This window comes from Scyliorhinus torazame, chromosome 29, assembly GCF_047496885.1.
Source record: "Scyliorhinus torazame isolate Kashiwa2021f chromosome 29, sScyTor2.1, whole genome shotgun sequence".
In the NCBI taxonomy this organism is placed as follows: domain Eukaryota; kingdom Metazoa; phylum Chordata; class Chondrichthyes; order Carcharhiniformes; family Scyliorhinidae; genus Scyliorhinus; species Scyliorhinus torazame.
Genome location: NC_092735.1, coordinates 125,430 through 148,807, shown reverse-complemented (window position 1 = coordinate 148,807; position 23,378 = coordinate 125,430). Strand labels below are relative to the sequence as shown.

At 46.7% G+C, this 23,378-nt stretch overlaps 1 long non-coding RNA gene across 1 annotated transcript; it reads left to right on the top strand.

Moving 5' to 3' along the window:
• The first annotated feature begins 2,964 nt into the window (after positions 1-2,964).
• On the top strand, positions 2,965-3,734 carry LOC140403721 (uncharacterized). Its single transcript, XR_011938398.1, has 2 exons — positions 2,965-3,302; positions 3,456-3,734. It is a non-coding gene; the product is annotated as an uncharacterized lncRNA (long non-coding RNA).
• Positions 3,735-23,378: the final 19,644 nt, after the last annotated feature.

Below are 23,378 nucleotides of genomic sequence, written 5' to 3'. Positions count from 1 at the left end.
ATGACTGGCCCTACTCTTACCCTAGTCATTCTTTTATTCCTGACATATCTATAGAAAGCTTTAGGGTTATCCTTGATCCTACCTGCCAAAACTTCTCATGTCCCCTCCTGGCTCTTCTTAGCTCTCTCTTTAGGTCCTTCCTAGCTAACTTGTAACTCTCGAGCGGCCTAACTGAACCTTCATTTCTCATCTTTACATAAGTCTCCTTCTTCCTCTTGACAAGTGTATCGACTGCTTTAGTAAACCACGGTTCCCTTGCTCGACCACTTCCTCCCTGCCTGACAGGTACATACTTATCAAGGATTGATAGATAGATTGATAGATAGATAGATAGATGGATAGATAGATAGATATATAGATAGATAGACAGATAGAAAGATGCACAGATAGATAGGGATACAGATAGTTTGATAAATAGATTGAGAGTTAAATTGAGAGATACATATACAGATAGATAGATACATTGATAGATAGATAGATAGATAGGTAGATAGAAGACTAAGAGGGAGATAGATATTTGGATAGATAGAATGATAGGTCGCTCGATTGACAGATAGTTAGATAGATAGATAGATAGATACATAGATAGATAGATAGGTGGATAAATATATAGATATATAGATAGGTAGATAGATATACAGATAGATAGATAAATAGACGAATAGATAGACGAATAGATAGAAACATATATAGATAGATAAAAGATAGATAGATAGACAGATAGATAGATAGATTGATGGATAGATGGATAGTTAGATAGTTAGATGGATAGATAGACAGATATATAATAGATAGATAGATAGTCACGGCCACATCAATTTCCTACCGTGCCTCCCGCAGGATTATGGGATAGATCTCATAAGGCGCTGGGGACAAGACAAAGGTTAATTGACATTACTTCGTAGTTGCAATCCAACCTCTCACACTCTTTGAAAATCAAAAGATGTATCTCTAAAAATAACAATTATTGAAAACACATTTGTAACGAGAGCGAGAGGCAGACAGGTGGAGACAGGGGCAGTGGGAGACGCGTGTATATGGGTGGAAGTAAAAGGAAATGGAGAGAGAGAAGGGAATGCACGAGACAGGAAGGAAAAGAAAATCAAACCATGACTTCTGCAGGATATTTCAACGGAAGAAAGCAACCTGCTTCAGAGTCAATAAAGTAATTTCGAAGGGCTGCCAGTGATATAATATAGGAAACGTGATAGTCAATCAGCGGAAAACATGCTGCAATCAACAGCAACGCGATTGGCTGCGGAGAATTGTGCTGATTATTTTGGAGGATGGATAAACATTGGTCCCAGGACAGCTAGGAGAGCTCCACAACTGTCACCCCAATGGTGCCCTGCGTGATCGGTGAGGGTGAAGGATTAGAGAGCCAGTAGCACAATTTTATATAATTGTCAAATTAACCAAATTGAAGAAGGCAAGAGTTTCTTTTCTGTGTATAGTTGTTGTATTTGGGACATGCTCCCTGAAATGTCACTGCAAGAGGTATTTCACAAGGAACATTGGACAATTGATTGAGAGGGTATATTTAATGAGTAGCGATAAATAACAGAGGGAAGCAGCAATTAATAGATAGCGTATTCAAGATGCACAATGGGCAAAAGGCCTGTCTCTATTGCATGATTGTAATTTCAATTATAAGAAAGTATTCATATGAGCTTTTGTCAGATTAAAAAAAGAAAATTACTGCGGATGCTGGAATCTGAAACGAAAGAGAAAACTCTGGAATTTCTCAGCAGATCTGGCAGCATCTGTGGGAGAGAAAAGAGCGAACGTTTCGAGTCCAATGACACTTTGTCAAAGCTAACAGAGAGAGAGAAAGTGGGAAATATTTACACTGTGGAGTGAGAATGAAAGATGCGTCATAGCCACAGAAACCCAGGGAAACCGGGTGCTAATGTGCGCTTCATCTCCCGCGCAACTACCCTCGTCCCCTCCCCTCCCTCCCAGAACAACAAGAGTCCCCCTCGTTCTCACATTTCATCCCACCAGCCTCCGTATGCAAAGCCTCCGCCATTTTCGCCAACCCCAGTGTGATGTCACACCCTCTGTCAGCAGACCGCAGAGACCGTTCCCTCAGAGATAATCTAGTCTACACCTCCACTATACCCACTACCTCACCTATCACCCACGACACGTTCCCAAGGCCAAAAACAGTCATTCCAAGTTCAGCATCGTTTCACTTGCATCTCTTCCAATTGCATCCGCTGCTCCCGATGTGTTGTCCTCTATATCGGAGAGAACAAACACAGACTGGGTGATCGTTTTGCTGACCATCCTCGGTCTGTGCGCATTCAGGACCCTTCCCTTCCCGTTGCTTGCCATTTTAACAAAAGACCCTGCTCCCATGCCCACATGTCTGTCCTTGGCCAGCTACAATGTTCCAGTGAGGCTCAACGCAAACTGGAGGAACAACATCTCATCTTCCGATGAGGCATGCTACAGTCATTCATTCTCAACATCGAATTCAACAACTTCAGCTGATTAGCTCTACCCCACCTCGACCCATTTGTTTTCATGCCATTTCATTTTAGCTGTTTTTTACAATTTCTTTATTTCTAGTCTTTCTTAATATATATTTAAACCCCCTCCCCCAATGTTATCCACCTTTCCTTGCCCTTTCTGCTCTTTGCTTCCCATTGCCGCTTCCCCCCTCAACCCCCCCCCCCCCCCCCCCCCGTCTAAATCTGTCACAGTTCACCCTCTGATGTTAGTTTTACTGCTGTTTGGCCTTTCACGTCTTTTGTTCTCTCTGGGGACTGCCATTAGCACTCTTTCCTCTTCCTTTCTGTGGCCATTGACACCCCGTTTCCTTGGGTTTCTGTGGCTATGACTCATCCTTCATTTTCACTCCACAGCATAAAAACGTCCCACTTTCTCTACCTGTTAGCTCTGACAAAGAGTCAGTGGACTCGAAACGGTAGCTGTTTCTCTCCATGCTGATGCTTCCAGACCTGATGACATTTTCCAGCATTTTCTCTTTCGTTAATAATAATTTAATGCTGTCTCTCCATTTATTAATAAACAGCCTACTGATTCCAGTTAATTTTGGAAGCAGTTATTGAAATTCGTCTCACCATGTCTAACATTAAGCCAACCAGCGATGTGTACGTGTGCCTATTCGCTGCAGGACGCTCTGTGTTTACATATAAAGAGCTCCTGTGCTCCAGATATCTCATTGTAACTGTGAGGCCATCAAAGGAGAACGATGTTTCTGCTACTTGGGTTCTTGGTGCTGATACAGCCCATCTCTGCCGTTGGAGTCGAGAGTTCATCGCATAGAATCGGAGGTAAGTATATCTCTCAGTGCACAATGTGTAGGAGCATTCAGATGGTCATGAGGAGGACACTCAGCTCACCCTGCCCGTGCTGTCCTTCAATTGGGTCACAGTTGATCAGAATCTGTGCTCTGTTAGCTGATTTGTGTTGTCTATATTTCCAAGGTCGCGCTGTGGCATGCCATGCAGCTGGAGGGAAGTGTAAACTAGATGCTTGCAAGTCAACCGAGGTTAGATTGGACGAAACATGCTTCAATATTTTCAAGTGTTGCAAGCCTGCCTGAGGTAACAGAGTGAAGAAGTCCCACTCTGGTCCTTACCTGAGGCTGTGACTGACAATAAATGTGATTTCTGTAATTCTGCCTCTGCTGGATAATGTAGTTGCAATTACTCCTAATCAACTGCTTTCTGAATCATGTGAATAAAACTGGCCTCTTTGACGAATGTCTCTTGTCCGAGTCTCATTTCTCACTTCGGTCCACGTATAAGCTTATTTATCCGGAAAGGAATTGTCAAAAAGTGGTCGGGTCACAATGCCAACTTACAGCTTCAAATATTCACAATATCTGAATTCTATCTTACGGTCATATTTAGGCACGTTCCTGCAGTGTGTAATGCTCAGTTTCTCTCCTTACAATCCACCCACTCACCCAAATTCTCCCTGCCCTCTCCCTTACACTCCACCTCTCTCTGTTGCACGTCCTCCCACTCCCAAATATCGCTGCCCTCCAATAATATTCCCTAGTTTCCTCTTAACTCTGCCCTTCCCCTAACACCCTCCCCTCTCCAGAACATACCCACATCACACCGAAACACTCCTTCCCCATGACTAATGTTTCCCCCTCCCCAAACCCTCCTGTTTGCCAAACACTCCTTTTCTCTCCCTAATACACACTCCCCTCACCCTAACATTGCCTTCCCTCCTCTAAAACATCTGCCCAGCACTCCATTCCCGGCCCAAACACCAACTCACCTCTTCCTAAATCTCCATCCATATTTCCTGGCACTCCCTCTCTCTACACCTCCACCGTTCACCTTACACTGCCTCCAAACTCCGGTACACTCCCTGCCCTTCCCTAACATTCCCTTCCCTGTCCCTAACACTCCATTTCCACTCCCGAACACTCCCACACATTTTACTAATGCTCCACACCCGCTGCCTAACACCGCATCCCATCTCCCTAACACAGGCAGCGGCAGAGTCAGAGACCGTCATAACATTTAAGAAGTATTTTCTGTGCACTTGCGATGCCAAGGCATCACACGCCTATGGTCCAATAGCTGAGACATGGGGTTAGAATAGTTAGGTGGTTGTGTTTGATCTGCGCAGACGCGATGGGCTGAAGGGCCGTTTATGTGTTTTGGGACTCGATGACACTGTGACTCAATAACAATAAGCGACAGGGTTGCTCTCATTCAAAACAAAGCGCATGCGAGGATGCCAGGAACAGCACCAACCATCCCTTCAAGTGTAGCACCAACGTTGTAAAACTATTCGAGAATGCTTCGCTCTTTAATAATAGTCTACTCAGTTAACAGTCAAGGAGACCTATTTGCTGCGTGTTCTCCGTAACCCTGAATTCCCCGACTGATTAAACACTTCAAGATGTCCACGGGACATCAATCGGGTACAATGCGGGTATTCGTCCGCAGTGTTGGAACGGTTTGGGAGAACGCCTCCGTTTGTGGCGTGGGGTCGGTCATTACACAAGACTGGTGTCTTTATAAATAATGTAAGCTCCGGATATTTTCAGTCGCACAGGGGACTAAGGCAGGAGTGTCTCCCTCTCCCCCTGCCCCCCATCTTTGTGCTTTGGAAATTGAGAGTCTGTTGCTCTGATGTCGGAGAGGGTTAGGAAGGCGGGGGGCGAACACAGAACGTCCAGGACTAGTAGCTCGGATTCGGAATACGGTAGTTCAGATGTACCGGCAGTAGTGAGGGGATGGGGCTGGAGGGGGTGCTCGGGGCGGGCGGGGGAGCGGGGGGGGGGGGGGGGGGGGGGGGGGCGCTGCTTGGACCTCCACAGTCATGGAGCTGGTTTTGTTATTGGCAGGAATAGAGAAGGGGAGTACTTTGGGGAGGTGCTGGTGGCTTATCGCAGAGGAGATATTATGGTTGGAGGGGATTAAGGCCAAGTGGGAGGAAGAGTTAGGGTCCGAGCTGGAGGATGAGATGTGGTGTGATGTTCTCCATAGGGTGAACGCAACATCACCATTTGCACAGTTGGGGCTGATACAGTTGATGGTAGTGCACAGCGCCCATTTGACCAAATCTAGGATGTGTAGGCTGTTTGTGGTAATGAGGGAGGAGTGCGAGCATTGTGGGAAGGGACCGACTACCCATGTACTCACGTCTGGTCCTGTCCGGAGCAAATGGCATCTGGGTCTTTTTCTTTGGCACCATGACGGCGATCCTACAAACTGAACTGCCATGTTGTCCCCTCGGGGCCAGGCTCAGGGTGTTGGACCTGCCGGATCTGTGGACTGGGGTGGGGGCCGATGATTTGGACTTTACCTCGCTGATATCTCGAAGGCTGGTGTTAATGGGCTGGAGGTTAGGCTATCCACTCAGTGTCTCAGTATGGCTGAGGGATCTTATGGAGTTCCTGTACCTCGAGGGAGTTCAGCTCACCATGACGAGAGCAACTGGAGGGTTCCACCGGAGCTGGAGGCCGTTTATTTGTATCTTAAGGAGCTGGTCGCCCTTATCTCTTTGGGACGGGTCACTGGAACTGGGATGGGGGTGCTGGTGGGATTTCGCTTTGGTCTTCTAGAGAGGGGGAAGGCCCGTGGGGTGTATGTTATTTCATATTTTTTGTTCTGTATAACAATGAAAAAAATTGAATGAAAAGATTTTTTCAGTGAGATGTGCAAGGACAAGGGGACCTCGCCACACAATTGTTTGATCCTTGGCCAACCAGAGCGACTGAAGAATCTCGGCCGCCACCTGACATCCTCCCATAACAAATATCAGTCTTCAGTAACTTTAATTAACTTCATGAAATTGTCAGATTAGTGTCTGAAGACATTGGATGCATCAAAGCCTATTAACCGAGCCGGCATCCGGGGCAATGTGACTGTAATTACTCCAGATCCAGCTATCAACTGGCCAATATTTTCCAAGTATCCCGAAAGCACTGAGTCTACCCGGCAATTTTTAAGTTGTCCAGGTGATTGTTCACACAGCTGGAGAAATACATCCGCCTAATTTCCACGTGACTGGTCTACCATGAACAATCAGTTAATAACGGAACATGGTGATAATTGCAATATCAACGAGGGTCGGTCATGTCAGGGTTCTTCCTATTTATCATCTTAGAAATCACAATCACTTGCGCACCGCTCCCGCCGAAATCCAAAGGCCTGCTCCTGAATATGGTAGCCATCACAAAGGATAAAGTGCTAGAGAAACTAAGAGGTCTAAAAATTGATAAATCTCCGGGCCCAGATGGGCTACATCCTAGAGTTCTAAAGGAGATAGCTGAAGAAATAGTGGAGGCGTTAGTTATGATCTTTCAAAAGTCACTGGAGTCAGGGAAAGTCCCAGAGGATTGGAAAATCGCTGTTGTAACACCCCTGTTCAAGAAGGGAACAAGGAAAAAGATGGAAAATTATAGGCCAATTAGCCTAACCTCGGTTGTTGGCAAGATTCTAGAATCCATTGTTAAGGATGAGATTTCTAAATTCTTGGAAGTGCAGGGTCGGATTAGGACAAGTCAGCATGGATTTAGTAAGGGGAGGTCGTGCCTGACAAACCTGTTAGAGTTCTTTGAAGAGATAACAAATAGATTAGACCAAGGAGAGCCAATGGATGTTATCTATCTTGACTTCCAAAAGACCTTTAATAAGGTGCCTCACGGGAGACTGCTGAGTAAAATAAGGGCCCATGGTATTCGAGGCAAGGTACTAACATGGATTGACGATTGGCTGTCAGGCAGAAGGCAGAGAGTTGGGATAAAAGGTTCTTTTTCGGAATGGCAACCGGTGACGAGTGGTGCCCCACAGGGTTCAGTGTTGGGGCCACAGCTGTTCTCTTTATATATTAACGATCTAGGTGATGGGAATGGGGGCATTCTGGCTAAGTTTGCCGATGATACAAAGATAGGTGGAGGGGCAGGTAGTATGGAGGAGGTGGGGAGGCTGCAGAAAGATTTAGACAGTTTAGGAGAGTGGTCCAAGAAATGGCTGATGAAATTCAACGGGGGCAAGTGTGAGGTCTTGCACTTTGGAAAAAAGAATAGAGGCATGGACTATTTTCTAAACGGTGACAAAATTCATAATGCTGAAGTGCAAAGGGACTTGGGAGTCCTAGTCCAGGATTCTCTAAAGGTAAACTTGCAGGTTGAGTCCGTAATTAAGAAAGCAAATGCAATGTTGTCATTCATCTCAAGAGGCTTGGAATATAAAAGCAGGGATGTACTTCTGAAGCTTTATAAAGCATTAGTTAGGCCCCATTTAGAATACTGTGAGCAATTTTGGGTCCCACACCTCAGGAAGGACATACTGGCACAGGAGCGGGTCCAGCGGAGATTCACATGGATGATCCCAGGAATGGTAGGCCTAACATACCATGAACGTCTGAGGATCCTGGGATTATATTAATTGGCGTTTAGGAGGTTGAGGGGAGATCTAATAGAAACTTACAGAAACTAATAGAAATAGAATGGCTTAGATAGGGTGGATGTAGGGAAGTTGTTTCCATTAGCAGGGGAGACTAGGACCCGGGGGCACAGCCTTAGAATAAAAGGGAGTCACTTTAGAACAGAGATGAGGAGAAATTTCTTCAGCCAGAGAGTGGTGGGTCTGTGGAATTCATTGCCACAGAGGGCGGTGGAGGCCGGGACGTTGAGTGTCTTTAAGACAGAAGTTGATAAATTCTTGATTTCTCGAGGAATTAAGGGCTATGGAGAGCGAGCGGGTAAATGGAGTTGAAATTGGCCATGATTGAATGGTGGAGTGGACTCGATGGGCCAAATGGCCTTACTTCCACTCCTATGTCTTATGGTCTTATGGTCTAGTCCCCCTGTCGTTTTTTTCCATGGGTTCTGATCCGTGGGTGATTAATGTACATGTGTCTTGAAGGCAAGCAGAATAATCCAGAAGTTACAGGAGAAATCACTTTGTCAGCCTGTGCTGGTTTAAACACCAGTTGAGAGAGTCTGGTCAGAGAAAGAGAGAGAATGAGTTGGACTCAGTTTGACTGATTGAGTGGCGGTCAATGTATTGCCCAAAAGGACGTACTCTTCCTGGTAACAAGTGGTGATTGGATCCTATCCCGGTTGAATGCTTGTAAGAGTACTAGAACAAAGAACAAAGAACAGGAACAGGCCCTCCGGTCTTCCAAGCCCGTGCCGACCATGCTGCCTGAATAAACTACAATTTTCTACACTTCCTCGGAACTATCGCTCTTTCCCATCCCATTCATGTATTTGTCAATATGCTCCTTAAATGTCACTATCGTCCCTGCTTCCACCACCTCCTCTGGTAGCGAGTTCCAGGCACCCACTTACCTCTGTGTAAAAAAACTTGCCTCGTACATCTACTCTAAACCTTGCTCCTCGCACCTTAAACCTATGCCCCCTTGTAATACAAAGAACAGAGAACAAAGAAATGTACAGCACAGGAACAGGCCCTTCGGCCCTCCAAGCCCGTGCCGACCATGCTGCCCGACTAAACTACAATCTTCTACACTTCCTGGGTCCGTATCCTTCTATTCCCATCCTATTCATATATTTGTCAAGATGCCCCTTAAATGTCCCTATCGTCCCTGTTTCCACTACCTCCTCCGGTAGCGAGTTCCAGGCACCCACTACCCTCTGCGTAAAAAACTTGCCTCGTACATCTACTCTAAACCTTGCCCCTCTCACCTTAAACCTATGCCCCCTAGTAATTGACCCCTCTACCCTGGGGAAAAGCCTCTGACTATCCACTCTGTCTATGCCCCTCATAATTTTATATACCTCTATCAGGTCTCCCCTCAACCTCCTTCGTTCCAGTGAGAACAAACCGAGTTTATTCAATCGCTCCTCATAGCTAATGCCCTCCATACCAGGCAACATTCTGGTAAATCTCTTCTGCACCCTCTCTAAAGCCTCCACATCCTTCTGGTAGTGTGGCGACCAGAATTGAACACTATACTCCAAGTGTGGCCTAACTAAGGTTCTATACAGCTGCAACATGACTTGCCAATTCTTATACTCAATGCCCCGGCCAATGAAGGCAAGCATGCCGTATGCCTTCTTGACTACCTTCTCCACCTGTGTTGCCCCTTTCAATGACCTGTGGGCCTGTACTCCTAGATCTCTTTGACTTTCAATACTCTTGAGGGTTCTACCATTCACTGTATATTCCCTACCTGCATTAGACCTTCCAAAATGCATTACCTCACATTTGTCCGGATTAAACTCCATAATTGACCCCTCTACCCAGGGGAAAAGCCTCTGACTATCCACTCTGTCTGTGCCCCTCATAATTTTGTAGACCTCTATCAGGTCGCCCCTCAACCTCCGTCGCTCCAGTGAGAACAAACCGAGTTTATTCAACCGCTCCTCATAGCTAATGCCCTCCATACCAGGCAACATTCTGGTAAATCTCTTCTGCACCCTCTCTAAAGCCCCTACTTCCTTCTGGTAGTGTGGCGACCAGAATTGAACACTATACTCCAAGTGTGGCCTAACTAAGGTTCTATACAGCTGCAAAATGAATTGCCAATTCTTATATTCAATGCCCCGGCCAATGAAGGCAAGCATGCCGTATGCCTTTGTGACTACCTGTGTTGCCCCTTTCAGTCACCTGTGGACCTGTACACCTAGATCTCTCTGACTTTCTATAGTCTTGAGGGTTCTACTGTATATTCCCTACCTGCATGAGACCTTCCAAAATGCATTACCTCACATTTGTCCGAATTAAACTCCATCTGCCATCTCTCCGCCCAAGTCTCCAGACAATCTAAATCGTGCTGTATCCTCTGACAGTCCTCATCGCTATCCGCAATTCCACCAACCTTTGTGTGGTCTGCAAACTTACTAATCAGACCAGTTACATTTTCCTCCAAATCATTTATATATATTACAAACAGCAAAGGTCCCAGCACTGATCCCTGTGGAACACCATTAGTCACAGCCCTCCAATTAGAAAAGCATCTTTCCATTGCTACTCTCTGCCTTCTATGACCGAGCCAGTTCTGTATCCACCTTGCCAGCTCACCCCTGATCCCGTGTGACACACTAGCGAGTTTCTGTTTTGATTCTGGCAGCACAATAACAATCGAGCTGCAGCCCTATGCAGAGAAGCTGCTGTATTTCAGAATCTACACGAAAAGCATTACATATGTGGAAACAAAGACCATGTCCTGGAGTATATCTCCAGAAAAACTGACAGGACTACATTTTTGAAACTGCATGAATGAGTCTTCAGGCAAGACCGTTACAGGCTACAAACAGAGACTTTAATCTCCACACTTGGTGTGAAGGGAGGTGTGGAGAAATTTAAAAAAAACATAATCTGACACCAAGACACTTTTTCCATTTGCTTCGGATTGTTACCCCTTTACACCTCTCAGTGTGTGTCTGTCTTCTGTGTGTGTGGAGGGTGGCGGCAAGTTAAAGCGTGAAGTAAGTATTAGTTAATGGTTAACATTTTGTATTTGCTCCATATTTCATTGTAGTACATGGTAATAAACAGTAATAATGTTTTCAATTAAGGGACCATTTACCGTGGTCAATCCACGCACCTGCACATCTTTGGGCTTTGGGGGTGAGACACACGCAGACATGGTGCGAATGTGCAAAGTTCGACATGGACAGTTACCAGGGACCTGGATTGAACCCGAATATCGGCGATGTAAGGCAGCAGTGCTAACCACTGCGCCACACTGCCGTACTACATTTACATACCTGATGACTAATTATTACATGGACAAAGGCTTAAGACGTCGGATATTTTTATAAGAATTATTGATCATTTCACTTGTGTTGTGACCACGGGTCAAGTAGGGTTGGAAATAACCGCACACTAGCCCAGGGCGTCGGAACAATCAACAAAAACATGCGCGCCATGTTGGAATGTTCCAGGGATCCACACCTCACTTGGAATAAACAGAAGAAAAAGAACTGGATTTCAGAGAAAATGTACGGGTCCCTATCGGCGTGACAGCAATTGACCCATTGAGGCACCAAGAGACATGAGCAAAACTGAAGGCGATAGAGATTGAGAAGGCAATCTCCATCCTCGGTATCCATTAGCTGGTGTCATTCTCATCACAAACAAACACCTTTTTGTTTGTTGCAGACTTGTCACTTTGGCCCTGAAATTGTCAAAAGGAGATCCAGGATACTTTACTCGGTTAAACAATGTTCCGCTGCCTCATCAATGACCTTCACTCATTGTAAGGTCTGAGATGGGGATGAGCACTGGCGACTCCACAGCGATCAGTTTCATTCACAACACCTTGAGTAATGCGCTAATCCATGCCTGTAGCATGCTCAGGGGATTATTCTGGTTTGAGGCGCAAAATGGCAAATAATATTTCTGATGCCCATCAGTTATTTCTGACTCTAATCATCAGCCATTAATATTCCTGGCTCAACGAGGCAGCACGGTTTTGTGAAGAGGAGGTGTGAGGTGTCTCACTAACTCGATAGAGTTTTTCGAGGAGGTATCAGAGAGGATTGATGCAGATAGGGCAGTGGATGTTGTCTATATGGACTTCAGTAAGGCCTTTGACAAAGGTTCCTCATTGCAGACCAGGACAAAAGGTGAAGTCACACGGGATCAGTGGTGAGCTGGCAAGGTGGATACAGAACTGGCTAGGCCATAGACGGTAGAGAGCAGCAATGGAAGGGTGCGTTTCTGATTGGAGGGCTGTGACTAGTGGTGTTCCGTTGGGATCCGTGTTGGAACCTTTGCTGTTCGTAGTATATATAAATGATTCTGAGGAAAGTGTAGCTGGTCTGCTTAGTAAGTTTGTGGAAGACACAAATGTTGGTGGAATTGCGGATAGCGATGAGGACTGTCAGAGGATACAGCAGGATTTAGATCGGTTAGAGGCTTGGGCAGAGAGATGCTAGATGGGTTTTAATCCAGAGAAATGTGAGGTTATGCATTTTGGAAGGTGTAATACTGGTAGGGAATATACCGTGAATAGTAGAACCCTCAAGACTATTGACAGTCAGGGATATCGAGGTGTACCGGTCCACAGGTCCCTGAAAGGGGTAACACAGGTGGAGAAGGTAGTCAAGAACGCATACGGCATGCTTGCCTTGATGGCCGGGGCTTTAAGTTTAAAATTGGCAATTCATGTTGCAGCTGTATAGAACCTTAGTTAGGCCACATTTGGAGTATAGTGTTCATTTCTGGTCGCCACACTACCAGAAGGATGTAGAGGCTTTAGAGAGAGTGAAGAAGTGATGACCAGGATGTTGCCTGGCATGGAGGGCATTAGCTATGAGAAGATGATGAATAAACTCGCATTTTTCTCACTGGAACGACGAAGGTTGAGGGGGGACCTGATAGAGGTCTACAAATTATGAGGGGCATAGACAGAGTAGATATTCAGAGACTTTTTCACAGGGTAGAGGGGTCAATTACTAGGGGGCATAGGTTTAAGGTGCGAGGGGCAAGGTTTAGAGGAGATTTACGAGGCAGGGTTTTTACACAAGAGGGTATAAGGTGTCTGAAACTCGCTGCCGGAGGAGGTGGTGGAAGCAGGGACGTAGTGACATTTAAGGGGCATCTTGACAAATGCATGAGTAGGATGGGAATATCGGGATACGGACCCCGGAAGAGTAGAATTTAGCTGAGAAGGGCAGCATGGTCGGCGCAGGCTTGGATGACCGAAGAGCCCGTTCCTGTGATGCACTTTTTTTTGTTCTTTATTTGTTCTAACACTGATATGGAACGTGACACTGACTGGAGCTACAAAAAGACGCCAGAGCTGGCATTCCACCCGCCAGCCTAGACAGCCACTAACACGAGCAGTCTCCAAGCCAGATGTACCTTTTATTCAGGAGTCAGATGCATCCTCTGTCTGCGAGCGGCTGGATTGGGCAAAAGGAAACTCTCCACTTTCCTGCCTCACCACAACTCCAATAATATGTCATAATATTGCCACTATGAAAGGAAAAACACCTGGTTGCAGGCAGCCCGACTACCTTCTCAAGTATTTCCTCCCGATAGCATCAATACTGAGGAAATCAGCTGAAAGGGACTTGGGATTCCTTGTTCACGATTCTCTTAAGGTTCACGTAAAGGTTCAGTCGCAGTTAGGAAGGCAAATGCAATGTCAACATTCATGTTGAGAGGGCTGGAATACAAGATCAGGGATGTACTTCTGAGGCTGTATAAGGCTCTGGTCAGATCCCATTTGGAGCATTGTGAGCAGTTTTGGGCCCCATGTCTCAGAAAGGCTGTGCTGACATTGGAGAGGGTCCAGAGGAGGTTCCCAAGAATGATCGGTGGAATGAAGAGCTTTTCGTATGAGGAACGGTTGAGGACCCTGAGTCTGTACGTGTTGGAATTTAGAAGGGTGAGGGGGGACCTTATTGAAAATTATAGGATACTGCCAGGCCTGGATAGAGTAGGCGTGGTTAGGACTTTCCACTTGCCAGAAAATCTGTAAGCAGAGGACACCATCTCAGACTAAAGGGACGATCCTGTAAAACAGAGATGAGGAGGAATTTCCTCAGCCTGAGGGTGATGGATCTGTAGAACTCTTTGCTGCAGAAGGTTGTGGAGGCTAAAGCACTGAGTGTATTTAAGACAGAAATAGACAGGTTCTTGATTAATAAAGGGATCAGTGGTCATGGGAAAAGACAGGAGAATGTGGATGAGAAAAATATCAGTCATGATTGAATGGAGGAGCAGACTCGATGGGCCGAGTGGCCTCATTCTTCTCCTATGTCTTATGGTTTAACACAACATCTGATCCATATGCACCTTATGGAAGCTGAGTCACAAACATTCGCTAAGTTTCCTTCGACACTGTCTCCAAACTGAATGTTTCTCTGAGGACAAGCGTGGCAGGTACATAGAATCATAGAATCCCTATTGTCAGGAAGGAGGCTATTGGCCCAACGAGTTTTCACCAACCATCTGACGATCTCTGGACAGTAATGAGCTTTTATTTTAGCTTGGACTTAGCACCTACCCTGCACATTGTTGGACTGTTGGGAAAATCCTGGAAACTGGAGGAAACACGCAGACTTGGGGAGAAGGTGCAAAATCCACAGAGTCACCAAAGGCCGGACTTGAACCCGGGTCCCTGGCGCTGGGGCAGAAGTGCTGACCCTTTCAAAACCGCACCTCTAATGTCCCATCGAAATAGACATCATACCAACTTGAACCATTGACGGGGACAATGACGGAAGTTCTTATATTGTTCCTTTATGATTGGGAAGCTGGCACTGTCGACTATGCAAGCATTTATTGATCAAACTGCAATGTGCTTGACAAGGTATAAATGGGCCTGCGAATAAACAGAAATGGACCCGAATCTTGAGTTCTCTTTTCCGTTGGATCACATCCACGCCAGTGGATTTTGCGACAGTGTGGGCTGGCATCAATGGGAAAGCACATTAACAAGCGGCAGACAGATATGGGGCATCATTCTCCGACCCCCCCGCCGGGTCGGATTATGGCCGTTGGTCGCCGTGAATCCCGTCCCCGCCGAAGTCAACACTCCATAGGCCTTCTTCACAACCCTATCAACCTGGGTGGCAACTTTCAGGGATCTATGTACATGGACACCTAGATCCCTCTGCTCATCCACACGTACAAGAATTATTCCTTCCAAAGTGAATCACCTCACACTTCTCTACATTAAACTCCATTTGCCATCTCGCAGCCCAGCTCTGCAGCTTATCCATGTCCCTCTGTAACCTGCTACATCCTTCCACACTGTCGACAACACCACCGACTTTAGTGTCGTCTGCAAATTTACTCACCCACCCTTCTGCGCCCTCCTCTAGGTCATGGATAATAATGACAAACAGCAACGGCCCCAGAACAGATCCTTGTGGTACGCCACTTGTAACTGAACTCCATTCTGAACATTTCCCATCAACCACCACCCTCTGTCTTCTTTCAGCTAGCCAATTTCTGATCCACATCTCTAAATCACCCTCAATCCTCAGCCTCCGTATTTTCTGCAATAGCCTACCGTGGGGAACCTTATCAAACGCTTTACTGAAATCAATATACACCACATCAACTGCTCTACCCTCGTCTACCTGTTCAGTCACCTTCTCAAAGAACTCAATAAGGTTTGTGAGGCATGACCTACCCTTCACAAAGCCATGCTGACTATCCCTGATCATATTATTCCTATCTAGATGATTATAAATCTTGTCTCTTATAATCCCCTCCAAGACTTTACCCACTACAGACGTGAGGCTCACCGGTCTATAGTTGCCAGGGTTGTCTCTGCTCCCCTTTTTGAACAAAGGGGCCACATTTGCTATCCTCCAGTCCTCTGGCACTATTCCTGTAGCCAATGATGACATAAAAATCAAAGCCAAAGGTCCAGCAATCTCTTCCCTGGCCTCCCAGAGAATCCTAGGATAAATCCCATCAGGCCCCGAGGACTTATCTATTTTCAGTCTGTCCAGAATTGCCAACACCTCTTCCCTACGAACCTCAATGCAATCTATTCTAATAGCCTGGGTCTCAGCATTCTCCTCCACAACATTATCTTTTTCCTGAGTGAATACTGACGAAAAATATTCATTTAGTATCTCGCCTATCTCTTCAGACTCCACACACAACTTCCCATCCCTGTCCTTGACTGGTCCTACTCTTACCCTAGTCAATCGCTTATTCCTGAGATACCTATAGAAAGCTTTTGGCTTTTCCTTGATCCTACCTGCCAAATACTTCTCATGTCCTCTCCTTGCTCGTCTTAGCTCTCTCTTTAGATCCTTCCTCGCTACCTTGTAACTATCCATCGCCCCAACTGAAACTTCACACTTCATCTTCACATAGGCCTCCTTCTTACTCTTAACAAGAGATTCCACTTCTTTGGTAAACCACGGTTCCCTCGCTCTACGCCTTCCTCCCTGCCTGACCGGTACGTACTTATCAAGAACACGCAGTAGCTGATCCTTGAACAAGCTCCACTTATCCAGTGTGCCCAACACTCGCAGCCTACTTCTCCACCCTACCCCACCCCCCAAGTCACGTCTAATAGCATCATAATTGCCCTTCCCCCAGCTATAACTCTTGCCCTGCGGTGTATACTTATCTCTTTCCATCACTAACGTAAACGTCACCGAATTGTGGTCACTGTCCCCAAAGTGCTCTCCTACCTCCAAATCCAACACCTGGCCTGGTTCATTCCCCAAAACCAAATCCAACGTGGCCTTGCCTCTTGTTGGCCTGTCAACATATTGTGTCAGGAAACCCTCCTGCACACACTGTACAAAAAATGACCCATCTAATGTACTCGAACTATATCTTTTCCAGTCAATATTTGGAAAGTTAAAGTCTCCCATAATAACTACCCTGTTACTTTCGCTCTTATCCAGGATCATCCTCGCCATCCTTTCCTCTACATCCCTAGAACTATTTGGAGGCCTATAGTAAACTCCCAACAGGGTGACCTCTCCTTTCCTGTTTCTAACCTCAGCCCATACTACCTCGGAAGATGAGTCCCCATCTAGCATCCTCTCCGCCACCGTAATACTGCTCTTGACTAGCAGCGCCACACCTCCCCCTCTTTTGCCTCCTTCTCTGAGCTTACTAAAACACCTAAACCCCGGAACCTGCAACATCCATTCCTGTCCCTGCTCTATCCATGTCTCCGAAATGGCCACAACATCGAAGTCCCAGGTACTGCCCATGCTGCCAGTTCCCCTACCTTATTTCGTATACTCCTGGCATTGAAGTAGACACACTTCAAACCACCTACCTGAACACTGGCCCCCTTCTGCGACGTCAAATCTGTGCTCCTGACCTCTATACTCTCATTCTCCCGTACCCTAAAACTACAATCCAGGTTCCCATGCCCCTGCTGCATTAGTTTAAACCCCCCCAAAGAGCACTAACAAATCTCACTCCCAGGATATTTGTGCCCCTCAGGTTCAGATGTAGACCATCCTGTCTGTAGAGGTCCTACCTTCCCCAGAAAGAGCCCCAGTTATCCAGAAATCTGAATCCCTCCCGCCTGCACCATCCCTGTAGCCACGTGTTTAATTGCTCTCTCTCCCTATTCCTCATCTAATTATCACGTGGCACGGGCAACAACCCAGAGATAACAACTCTGTTTGTTCTAGTTCTGAGCTTCCATCCTAGCTCCCTGAAAGCCTGCCTGACATCCCTGTCCCCTTTCCTACCTATGTCGTTAGTACCAATGTGGACCAATATTTGGGGCTGCTCCCCCTCCCCCTTAAGGACCCGGAAAACACGATCCGAGACATCACGTACCCTTGCACCTGGGAGGCAACATACCAAACGTGAGTCTCTCTCGCTCCCACCAAATCTCCTATCTGTGCCTCTGACTATCGAGTCCTCAATTACTAATGCTTTGCTCCTCTCCCCCCTTCCCTTCTGAGCAACAGGGACAGACTCCGTGCCAGAGGCCCATACCCCATGGCTTACCCCTGGTAAGCCCCCCCCCCCCCACAAGTATCCAAAGCGGTATACTTGTTTCTCAGGGGAACGAGCGCAGGGGACCCCTGCACTGACTGCTTCTTCCCAGTCCCTCTTACAGTTACCCATCTATCTCCAATCTTTGGTGTAACTAATTTCCTGAAGCTGCTATCTATGACTCCCTCTGCCTCCCGAATGATCCGAAGTTCTTCCAACTCCAGCTCCGGTTCCCTAACTCAGTCTTGGAGGAGCTGGAGATGGCAGCACTTCCTGGAGGTAAAATCAGCAGGGACACTAACGGCATCCCTCACCTCAAACATCCTGCAGGAGGAACATTGCACTCCCTTCCCTGCCATCCCTCTAACTTTCAACCAAGATCTGGCTAACAACTAAATTTCAAAAAAATAATAATAATAATACAATATGGTACTTACCTCACACCAATGGGTTTTATTACTAGGTTAGAGGAGGAGGGCGGGTGGGAGACACTACACGTGTAGTGTCTCGGGTTTCCTCTCCACCAGAATGTATTGGTGAGGGACTTCCCAGACGTCCGCGGGTCGAACTTCCTGTTCCCGCCTTAAAAAATAAATTTAAAAAAAATATATAACAGCAGCAAAGAGGAACAGAAACGGGACCAGGTAAGTGTTCACTTAAATACTCACCCACCAGCAGCCCCCGCACTCCGCTCCCGCTGAAACTCCAAGAGATGCTCCTGCAAGGTAATCATAGATTATCATAGAATTTACAGTGCAGAAGGAGGCCATTCGGCCCATCGAGTCTTCACCAGCCCTTGGAAAGAGCACCCTACCCAAGGTCAACACCTCCACCCTATCCCCATAACCCAGTAACCCCACACAACATGAAGGGCAATTTTGGACACTAAGGGCAATTTATCATGGCCAATCCACCTAACCTGCACATCTTTGGACTGTGGGAGGAAACCGGAGCACCCGGAGGAAACCCACGCACACACGGGGTAAGTTATTTTAAACTTCAATACTCACCCACCAGCAGCCTCTGCACTCCGCTCCCGCTGAAACTCCAAGTGATTGCCCCTGCAAGGTAAGTTATTTATAAGAACATAAAGTGCAGAAGGAGGCCATTCGGCCCATCAATTCTGCACCACCTCACTTAAGCCCTCACTTCCACCTTATTCCCGTAACTCAATAACCCCTCCCATCATGTCTGACACTAAGGGCAAATTAGCATGGCAATTCCACTTAACCTGCATGTCTTTGGACTGCGGGAGGAAACTGGAGCACCCGGTGGAAACCCACGCAGACACGGGGAGAACGTGCAGACTCCGCACATAGTGTCCCAGCAGGGAATCGAACTTGGGGCCCTGGCGCTGTGAAGCCACAGTGCTATCCACTTGTGCTACCGTGCTGCCCTGGTATGAACATCACTTTTTGCAAATCAAGGTAAGACATAGGAGCAGAATTGGGAGACTCGGCCCATCGCGTCTTCTCCGCCGTTCAATCATGGATTGGATTTGTTTATTGTCACGTGTAGCGAGGTACAGTGAAAAGTATTTTTCTGCGTGCACCTCAACAGATCATTAAGTACAAAGGGAATAAAAGACAATACATAATAGGGCAACACAACATACACAATGTAACTACATAAGCACCGGCATCGGATGAAGCATACAGGGTGTAGTGTTAATGTGGTCAGTCCATAAGAGGGTCATTTAAGAGTCTGGTGACAGTGGGGAAGAAGCTGTTTTTGAGTCTGTTTGTGCGTGTTCTCAGACTTCTGTATCTCCTGCCCGATGAAGAAGTTGGAAGAGTGAGTAAGCCGGGTGGGAGGGATCTTTGATTATGCTGTCCGCTTTCCCCAGGCAGCGGGAGGTGTAGATGGAGTCAATGGATGGGAGGCAGGTTCGTGTGGTGGACTGGGCGGTGTTCACGACTCTCTGAAGTTTCTTGCGGTCCTGAGCCGAGCAGTTGCCATACCAGGCTGTGATGCAGCCCAATAGGATGTTTTCTATGGTGCATCTGCAAATGTTGGTAAGGGTTAATGTGAACATGCTGAATTTCCTTAGTTTCCTGAGGAACTATAGGCGCTGTTGTGCTTTTTTGATGGTAGCGTCGACTTGGGTGGCCCATGACAGATATTTGGAGATGTATACCCCGAGGAATTTGAAACTGCTAACCATCTCCACCTCGGCCCCGTTGATGCTGACAGGGGTGTGTTCAGTACTTTGCTTCCTGAAGTCAATGACCAGCTCTTTAGTTTTGCTGGCATTGAGGGAGAGGTTGTTGTCGCTACACCACTCCACTAGGTTCTCTATCTCCCTCCTGTATTCTGACTCATCGTTATTCGAGATCCGGCCCACTATGGTCGTATTGTCAGCAAACTTGTAGATGGAGTTGGAACCAAGTTTTGCCACGCAGTCGTTGTGTACAGGGAGTAGAGTAGGGGGCTAAGTACGCAGCCTTGCGAGGCCCCGGTATTGAGGACTATTGTGGAGGAGGTGTTGTTGTTCATTCTTACTGATTGTGGTCTGTTGGTCAGAAGATCGAGGATCCAGTTACAGAGTGAGGAGCCAAGTCCTAGGTTTTGGAGCTTTGATATGAGCTTGGCTGGGATTATGGTGTTGAAGGCGGAGCTGTAGTCAATAAATAGGAGTCTGATGTAGGCGTCCTTGTTTTAGAGATGCTTTAAGGATGAGTGTAGGGCCAGGGAAATGGCGCCTGATGTGGACCGGTTGCCACGATATGTGAATTGCAGGGGCTGTTTAGCACAGGGCTAAATCGCTGGCTTTGCAAAGCAGACCAAGGCACGCCAGCAGCACGGTTCGATTCCTGTAACAGCCTCCCCGAACAGGCGCCGGAATGTGGCGACTAGGGGCTTTTCACAGTAACTTCATTTGAAACCTACTTGTGACAATCAGCGGTTTTCATTTTTTTTCATTTCATCAAGGCATTCTGGGAGTATGGAGGTGATGCACTTCATGATCAACCTCTCGAAGCACTTCATCACGACTCATGGCTGATATTTTTCACATCCCTATTCTTCTGCCTTCTCCCCATAACCTCTGATCCCATTGTTGATCAAAAACCTAACTATCTCTGTCTTAAAGACACTCAGTGATTTGGCCTCCACAGCCTTCTGTGGCAAAGAGTTCCACAGATTCACCACCCTCTGGCTGAAGAAATTCCTCCTCATCTATGTTTACAGGATCGTCCCTTCAGTCTGAGATGATTTTAGGGGTGCGATAGTAGGCTGGAACAAACACTGTTGATGGAATGGTGATCTGTGTTCAACTCGCAATCAAATATAACTAAGAGGTGATGGTCCCCCCTTTACGTGGGTACTCTTGTCCTTAATGGTGCTGTTGAAGGGAAGGGTGGTACTGTCAAAGTTAGCTTGGTGATTGAATGAAGCACGTCCTGTAAATCACAAGTCCCTCAAGTTGAATCAACATCAAAATATACTTTGAATTTCAGATATTGCCATTGAACTTAAAAGAATAGCAAAATTATGGAATGTAATAAAATTCCCCCCCCCCCCCCCCGCCCACACACACACACACCACCCCAACTCCTCCCGCCTGTTGTGCCGGTATTTTGGTCGTTCTACTCAATTACCACCGTGCTAAATGGACTTCAAACACATCTAGCTACTCAAGACTGGGGATCCATGAGACGGGCCATCAGTAGATTTATATTCGACCACAATCTGCATCCTCAGGCCCAGAATATCCCCCACTATACAATTGTGGTCTCCTTACCTGAGAAAGGACGAACTGGCGTTGGAGGGTGTGCAGAGGGGATTCACTCGGTTAATCCCAGAGTTTGAGGGGTTGGATTACGAGGAGTGGTTGAGAATGTGTTTGTTGGAATTTAGAAGTTTGCGCGAGGGGGGGGGGGATATTATAGAATCATTTACAATTATGAAGGGAATAGATAAGATAGATGCGGGGAGGTTATTTCCACTGGCGGGTGAAAGCAGAACTAGGTGGCATAGCCTCAAAATAAGGGGAAATGGATTGAGGACTGAGATTAGGAGGAACTTCTTCACCCAAAGGGTTGTGAATCTATGGAATTTCCTGCCCAGTGAAGCAAGCGAGGCTCCTTCATTAGATGTTTTCAAGGTAAAGATAGATAGTTTTTGAAGAAGAAAGGGATTAAGGATTATGGTGTTTGGGCCGGAAAGTGGAGCTGAGTCCACAAAAGATCAGCCATGATCTCATTGAATGGTGGACAGGCTCGAAGGGCTCCTGCTCCTATTTCACGTGTTCTTATGTTGTTATGACCCCAAGCTAGTCATGCTAATCTTTTAAGTTCAATGGCAATCAGTCTTTGTTCAAAGAAGAGTGCAGGAGAGCATGCCAGGAGCATCACCAAGCATACTGAAAAAGGAGGCCTGGTGAAGCTACAACACAGGACTACTTGTTGCCAACAGCGTAAGCAGCAAGCAATAGACAGAGGAAGCGATTCCACAACCAACGCATCGGTTCTACGTTCTCAGTCCTGCCACATCCAGCCGTGAATGCCTGTGGACAATTAAACAACTCACTGGAGGAGGGGGCTCCACTAAAATCCCCATCCTCAATGATGGAGGAACCCATCTCATATGTGCAAAGGACAATGCTGAAGCATTCGCAACACCCTTCTGCCAGAAGTGCCGAGTAGATGACCCATCTCGGTCTCCTCTGGAGGTTCCCAGCATCACAGATGTCAGTCTTCAGCCAATACGATTCATTCCACGTGATATCAACAAACATTGGAACCTTAGTTAGGCCACACTTGGAGTATAGTGTTCAACTCTGGTCGCCACACTACCAGAAGGATGTGGAGGCTTTAGAGAGGGTGCAGAAGAGATTTACCAGAATGTTGCCTCGTATGGAGGGCATTAGCTATGAGGAGCAGTCGAATAAACTCGGTTTGTTCTCACTGGAACGAAGGAGGTTGAGGGGAGACCTGATAGAGGTCTACAAAATTATGAGGGGCATAGACAGAGTGGATAGTCAGAGGCTTTTCCCCAGGGTAGAGGGGTCAATTACTAGGGGGCATAGGTTTAAGGTGAGAGGGGCAAGGTTTAGAGTAGATGTACGAGGCAAGTTTTTTACGCAGAGGGTAGTGGGTGCCTGGAACTCACTATAGTAATCTGGTCATCCAATATGGACGGAATATAGGAGGCTGGTCATCCAATATGGACGGAATTTTAGGATTTCTACCAAACACTAGTTGATAGGAGGAGGTAGTGGAAGCAGGAACGATAGTGACATTTAAGGGGCATCTTGACAAATACATGAATAGGATGGGAATAGAGGGATACGGACCCAGGAAGTGTAGAAGATTGTAGTTTAGTCGGGCAGCATGGTCGGCACGGGCTTGGAGGGCCGAAGGGCCTGTTCCTGTGCTGTACATTTCTTTGTTCTTTGTTTGTTCTTTGTTGTTCTGCTGTGAGATGTCCTTTCAATAGTTTTCGACGTTTCCCTGTGAAACTGTTCACTATCCGATGTACTATCTGAACTAGCACTGCGTTTCTGTG